Here is a 5,885-nt window from a genome sequence, read left to right as displayed (position 1 = left end):
TTAATTAATCTCTCATAAGTTCTAGTCGGCCGTGGGCAGTGGGTCGTGCGTCGTGGGTCGTGGACAGTGGGCCGTTGGTCGTGGACCGTGGGCCGTGGGTCATGGGCCGTTGGTCGTGGACCGTGGACCGTGGGCTCGTAAGAAGAAAATAACAAAGGCACACACCTTCTACTTTATATTTTCGTAATTATCTTTTGACCTATTTGCACTTCAAAACCCTAAAGTTCGCATACAAGGATAGATGTATAGCATATACTGCTCTACACTTCATAATAATAAATGAGAAATAGAAAATTCTTCTCTACTAAATTAATTTCAACCAAATTATTGAATTTATATTTTCTCAACTATAAAAAAAAGTAATTAAGAGATCATGCCCACCGTTCACGACAGACTCAAGAGACTGCATGCACTCAACAGCAAACTTTTATTACTCGCGTAATCACGCGTAACAGCGAGCAAAATATTAAGGAAAACGCCAATCAAACGCAAACCACACCGCATAAAAGCAACAAGAACGCAAGCAAGCAAACAAACGATGGATGAAGCTCGGACGTCGACGACTACTTAGGATGGATAAAATCAACAAGCTTCCTCATAACCTCGGCAGCCAACTCCGTCTCCGGATTCGCAATATGAAACACGTCGACTGCAGCACCGCCGCCTCCTTACCGCTCTCCGTCAGCGCCTCGTAGTAAGCCCTTCCCCTGAAATGCCACGGGTCCAGCTCCGCCAGAAAGACCATCGCCCTCTCACACCCCAACCCAGCCAAGTCGGGCGCCCCCTCCGCCACCGGGTTTATCGACGGGTGATCCAAGGACGACGATATCTCGTCCGATGACACCACGCGCCACGCCCAATCCAACATGAGCCTCACAAGAGGGTTCTTGATCTCACCGTCGATGGGCGTGGCTCCCCAAAAGTAGGGGTGAGCTAGAATCATCCCTTCGATCCTCACCCCTCTCTTCATTGTCAAGTTGTGGGCGGTGTTGGCGCCTGCACTGTCTCCGGCCACGAAGAGGCGCTCGTAGTCTCCGCGCTCCGCCAGCCACGGGTCGGCGCGGGAGAGAATCCTGTTAGTAATAGAGAAAACTACGTTCATTGATCTTCACGGTAGTAGCCAGAAAGGCAGCTAGAATATAACTTAGTTTTACTTTGAAATTTGTATTAATGTGTAACACATCACATCATGCGTCTCAAAATAATCATGATATGTGTCATACACCAACGGGGATCATATGTTAGGGCAAATCCAATGGTTATAATAATAGTTGGTTATTGAGTCATCAATCTACATAAGTTTATTCTAGTTAGCTTTACTGATAATTAATGCGTCTGTACGTGATATCTATATGCATACATCGATGATTATACAGAGAGAGAATATACTTATAACAATAAAACATCTAAATATATCTAACCAGTTGAACGCGGTGAAGGCATCGTCATAAGCGGAAGGGAGAAGGTGCTTGGGGGCGAGGCGGTACTCGATGGAGACGGCGACGACTCTGGCCGGGCGGCGACGACGGGACGAGGTAGCTGTGAATAGTGGTTACGAAGGGGGATCCATGAAGAATCCGCCGCCGTGGATGTACTATGAAGATTGGGTGAGCTTCTTTCCGACGATCACGTCGGGTTTGGAAGGTAGGCGGGCGGAGTGTTGGTGGCGGGGTCGATGAGGAAGTTCTGCTTAGAGGACGCCGCGTTACAGGGTCGGACGGTCTCATCTGCGGACGCGGGTGGAGTTGAGCTGCTGTTTCGAGGTTGAAGAAGCGGATGAGGCCTTCTTGGGCTTGAGGGCTGAGACCGTCCATTTTGGGGTGTTGATCGGTTCGGACTCTGGGTGCTATGCAGATTGAATCTTTGTTGAGATTGGTGACTTGGTGTTGAGAATGAGGAGATGCTGCGGGGTTTTGTAAAGAGTTATCAGCGCTAAGTTCCGAAGCGATTCAAAATAACAGTATACTGACAACTGACATTATGTTAGAAAAATATCAAATCAAGTTATAGAGTGGTGCTAGGGGCACACCCCCAACCACACCCTCCACCACACATCTTCTCCCTCTATAGTGCATTGGGTCCCTATTGTTATTTTTGTTGGCCCAAATAAGATGGCCCGTTACCAAATAGGCCCAGCTCCCTCTTCTCTTATCTGATGTGCCCTAGCCCCTCTATTTTCTTCTCCTACCCGATAGTTCTAAATCTCCTCCGATCTCTGTGATCTGATGGCCACCGCTGTGAGTCTCATCTCCCACTTGTGTAGGTCGGCTCCTAATCCTAGCTCTTCTCTCAGTGTCGGCTGCCCCCCTTTTCTATAAGACCGATGTTGCTCTGAAGGAAAGGGGGAGGGTAGTAGCTCTGTGAGAAGAAGAGGGAAGAAGAAGAGCTTTGTGCTCCTGTGAGCTTTGTGCGATCGATCTTCCCCCCTTACCTGAGCTTTGCGCTCCGAAGAGCTTTGTGCGAACCCCCCCTTTCACCTCTGTGGTCGCCGCCGCCAGTCGCCGCCGCCAGTCGCCGCCACCGGACAGCCGCAAGGGTAAGGTCGAAACCCTCACCTAGGGTTTCGCTCAGGTATATCAGCTGAAAACCCATCTCAACAGCTGGAAAAATTTTTCCTGTTTGTGTTTCTGCTCGTTACAGTTCCTGTGCATTCAATCTGATTAATCTCTGGCTTTGTTGAAAAAATTACAGTAAATCTTTGGGTCTGTTAAATTTTTTCAGAAATTAAAATACTGTTTTTTGGGAGTGCTCGTGTGAAAGATCAAAGGGATTGAAACAAGAACTTTGTGTTCATCGTTCTTCTCATTTGTTCGTGCTAGTTGCTTCACACGTTTCGAGCCGGATAATTACCAAAATCGTGTTTTTTTTCTCTTGCTGTTTGTTTTTCTGTGTGAAAAATATCCGCTGCTAATCAATATAGTATGATTCAATATGGTATGGCTCCGTTCAACGGAAAATCTGATTTTAGCATTTGGAAACAAAAAATAAAATGCATCTTAATTCAACAGAAGTCCGTTAGGGCTGTTGGTCAGACTTATTTAACCTCTGACACTGAAAATAAACGGGCGGAAATGAACGAAAATGCTTGTTCCACAATTTATTTGAACTTATCTGACTCTGTGATTAGAAAAGTTGGAATTTTGGATTGTGCTAAAACTCTATGGGATAAACTTGAAGAACTCTATACTGAAACATCTTTGCCCAGTAAAATGTTTTTGCTTGAAAATTTTTTCAAATTTAGATTGGATATGTCTAAAGACATTGAGGAGAACCTAGATGTTTTCACAAAACTTATTTCAGATATTAAGTTAACTGGTGATAAACATATAGATGATTATACTCCTATTGCCCTTCTAAATGCTCTTCCTGACTCATATAGTGATGTGAAATCTACTATTAAATATGGTAGAGATGAGGTTACCCTTGATGTTGTGGTCAATGGTCTTAAGAGTAAGGAATTAGATTTAAAACATTCTGGGGGAAATAATAATTCTGGTGAGGTTATGCATGTGAGGGGTAGGCCTCAGAATAGGTCTAATTACCAAAAGAATGCTAGTAATGGGGAATCAAGTAAGAAAAAATTTGAAAATGGAAGAGGTAGGTCTAAGTCCAGGTTTAAAGCTAAAAAATGCTATAATTGTCATGAAACTGGTCACTTTATTAAAGATTGTCCTAAGCCTAAGAAAAATCAGCAAAATGAACATGCTAATATAGCTGTCTGTGAGGGCAAAATGGGTGAGATTTTCATGATAAATAATCTGCGTGATTATGCATATTTGAACTCTGTGTTATCTGATCCTTTGTGTAAATCAGATTGGTTGGTAGACTCTGGTTGTACTTTTCATATGACTCCTTTTAAAACTTTGTTTTCAAACTACAAGAAAATAGAGAATGGCTTTGTGTCAATGGCAAATGAAAAGAAATGCAATGTTTTAGGAACTGGTGATGTATGCCTTAGGTTTTCCTCTGGTTCTGTGTTTACTTTGAAGGATGTTAGGCATGTTCCTGATTTACGTTATAACTTGATTTCTTGTGCATCTCTAGAAAATGATGGTTTGGAGGGAAAATGGGGTAAAGGGGTTATGAAAATTCAAAAAGGGTCTCTTGTTGTTTTTACTGCTGAAAAACAAAACAATTTGTATATTTGTCATGCTGAACCTGTGCTTGATTCTGTTAACTCTGTGATAGGTGATAAATCTGTTTTATGGCATAATAGATTAGGTCACATGAGTAATAAAGGATTAGAAATTTTGCATAAAGGAGGTCACTTTGGTAGTGATAAAATATCCCCCATCCCTTTCTGTGAATCTTGTGTGCTAGGAAAACAACATAGGGTTACTTTTCCTACTTCTTCTTTTCCTAATCAGTCTAAGTGCACTAGTGTACTTGAATATTTGCATGCTGATGTGTGGGGTCCCTCTAGTGTGCCTACGCATGGAGGGAACCAATATTTTCTTTCCATAATTGATGATTATTCTAGAATGGGGTTGCTGAAAGGATGAATAGAACTCTCTTAGAGAGGGTGAGGGCTATGTTGGCCACATCTGGGCTCTCCAAGAAGTTCTGGGGAGAAGCTGTTTGTACTGCGGCCTATTTGATTAATAGGTCTCCTTCTGTTCCCTTAGGAGGGAAATGCCCTGAATTTGTGTTCACGGGCAAACCTCTTGATTTAAATAATTTGAGAATTTTCGGGAGTGCTGGCTATGTGCATCAAAAGATTGATAAGTTAGAACCTAGATCTAAGAAATGTGTTTTCTTAGGATATCCTGAAGGGGTAAAAGGTTATAGGCTTTGGAATAAGAGTGAACCGGGGTTTAAGGTAGTGATAAGCAGAGACGTTGTCTTTAATGAAAATGAATTTCCTTGTTTACCTTTACATGTTCCTATTCCTGAAAATGATGCTCCAAATGAGGTGGAGCAAAAGCCTATTATTAATCAACCCAAATCATTTCCTGAAGAAAAATTGAATGATATAATTATTGAAAATCAAGATGAGATTATTCCAAATGAGGTGGAGCATGATATGCAGGAAATAGATAACATGCATGATTTGAATGATTATCAACTCACTAGGGATAGAAATAAAAGAACCATTAGGAAACCTGAAAGATATAGAGATTGTAATTTGATTGATTGTAATATGTCTGAGTTTGCTTTTAATGTATTTGAATCCCTTGAGTGCAATGAACCTAAGACTTATAAAGAAGCATTAAGGTCAAAATATTCTGAAGAATGGATTAGTGCTATGAAGAGTGAGATGGAATCCCTAAAAATTAACCAAACATGGAAACTTGTTCCTAAACCTGCTAGTTGTTCTGTAGTGGACTGTAAGTGGCTGTTTAAGGTGAAACAAGAATCTGAAAGTGTTAGGTTTAAGGCTAGGTTAGTAGCTAAGGGATTTACTCAAAAGGAGGGAATTGATTATGCTGAAATTTTTGCTCCTGTTGTCAAATTCACTACTGTTAGAATTATGCTTGCTTTAGTTGCTCATTTTAATTGGGAATTAAAACAAATGGATGTAACTACTGCTTTCTTGCATGGTGATCTTGATAAAAATATTTATATGCACCAACCTGAGGGCTTTGTGGACCCTAACTTGCCTGATCATGTGTGTTTGTTAAAAAAGGCTTTGTATGGTTTAAAACAATCACCTAGGCAATGGAATATTAGATTTGATAAATGCATGCAATCTTTAAAGTTCAAAAGAAGTTCTGCTGATCATTGCCTGTATTATAAGAATATAGACTCTGTGCATGTATTTCTTGTAATTTATGTGGATGACATGTTGATTGTTAGTCCTTATTTGAAGTCTATTGAGCATGTTAAAAAATGTCTTTGTGAAAATTTTGACATGAAAGACTTAGGTGATGCTAAAAGAATCCTAG

At 41.3% G+C, this 5,885-nt stretch overlaps 1 pseudogene; it reads right to left on the bottom strand.

Moving 5' to 3' along the window:
- Nucleotides 1-394: 394 nt before the first annotated feature.
- LOC109828276 lies at nucleotides 395-1,552 on the bottom strand (annotated as a pseudogene).
- Nucleotides 1,553-5,885: the final 4,333 nt, after the last annotated feature.

The sequence above is a fragment of the Asparagus officinalis genome, unplaced genomic scaffold, assembly GCF_001876935.1.
Source record: "Asparagus officinalis unplaced genomic scaffold, Aspof.V1 AsparagusV1_Un942, whole genome shotgun sequence".
In the NCBI taxonomy this organism is placed as follows: domain Eukaryota; kingdom Viridiplantae; phylum Streptophyta; class Magnoliopsida; order Asparagales; family Asparagaceae; genus Asparagus; species Asparagus officinalis.
This window is presented reverse-complemented; position numbering and strand designations above follow the sequence as displayed.